This window comes from Myotis davidii, unplaced genomic scaffold, assembly GCF_000327345.1.
Source record: "Myotis davidii unplaced genomic scaffold, ASM32734v1 scaffold1642, whole genome shotgun sequence".
Classification (NCBI taxonomy): Eukaryota; Metazoa; Chordata; class Mammalia; order Chiroptera; family Vespertilionidae; genus Myotis; species Myotis davidii.
In genome coordinates this window covers 4,311-5,774 of record NW_006293006.1, presented here as the reverse complement: position 1 = coordinate 5,774, position 1,464 = coordinate 4,311, and positions in this window count along the sequence as shown.

The following is a 1,464-nucleotide window of genomic DNA, read 5'->3' as shown; positions in this document are numbered from 1 at the left end:
CGGGGCAGGGCAGATCCCTCTCTCCACCTCTTTGCAACCTGAACATCAGGACAGGCCTGGGAGGGACTCTCTGTGGAGAAGCAGGTGTGTGGGAGGGGACCGTCCAATAGGAATGGAGGTGAAAGGGAAATCCCAGGGGGTGAGAGGAGGCAAGGGTTTGCCTTTCATCATCCTGCCCCTTTCTCTCCACCCCACCTCTGCCTGCCTGTCTATCCTTCCCCTCCCCTGCAGGATGGGGGCACCTTGGCTGTGCCGGCCCAGCTCTCCCTGACACAGTCATCAAGTGGGACCCCTTCATGTGGAAGATGCTACAGAATAGGCAGTGTGGCCCATCCCTGAGAGTACTGGCTGCTGATGCTGCTGCTTTCCTGAACATGTCAGGCCCCCAGATCTGACACTGGGAAAGGTTTGGTATCTCGCTGACCCAGAAAGCAAAGTTGTCCTGAGCAAATGGGAATTGTTCATTGTTGTGTGTCTTGTGCTTGTACCCATAATGCATTGCAGCTATCTCTGAGGTACTTGAACCTGGCTGTTCCTTCACCCAGACTTACCACACCCATAGTGCTTTGCTGTACAGTGGGACCTCTGAAACGGGTCCCGTGGGCTGTAAAATCTGAAGACAAGGCCAGACATGGTGCCATTTTTTATTTTTTTAAGCCCCATGTGTGGATTTCTGTCTGTGATAAAGGGGAAACCAGCATCGCTCACCCTGAAGCTGCCTGTGGCTGCCCGTGGAAGCGTTTGGGAGCTGAGTGGTGTTGGCCCTTGTGCGATGCTCACAGACATGAGTCTGCAGGTGCCGTGTGCTTGGTAAAGGGCACATTGGAGCAAGCACCTGTGCCCATGTCCTGGCCTCCAGCCTTGTGCCACCTGCAAAGAGGAAAATGTGGGTTGGATCCCCTGCAGGAAAAGGGGAAAAGGATGGCATCTTCCTGGAAACTGATGAGGACACGGAGGAGTTTGTGTCTGGATTGGAAGTTGTGAGATCTTCCTGGAGACAGGGTTAGCTCCTATCTGACTAGCCTACCTTGGGTGCTATGTGACCCTGTGGGAAGCTCTCAAAGGATATGTTTGCCTTGGCTTTTCACCCAGTCAATCAGAATTTAATAAAGGGCATTGATCCTTTTCTCATTTTTTCTCCTGAGATGCTTCCACCACCAGAGAGGGCCTGTTTACCAAAGAGCGTCATAGATCCAGCCCTGCTACATATTTCTCTGCTATTAAGGAGCTAGATGGTCTTAACAATGACACCGCTGACCGAGAGAGGGAAATGAATAATGTGCAATGGGACCTTAAGGAGAAAGAAGGTACTCTATTTTTTTTTCAAATTCTTACACATGGACATGCTTAGAGAGAAGGAGGGCGAGAGTGAGACAGAGAAACATGGATGTGAAAGAGATGCATTGATCAGTTGCCTTCTTCATATACCCTGACCAGGGATTGAACCCACACCCCAGTTATGTC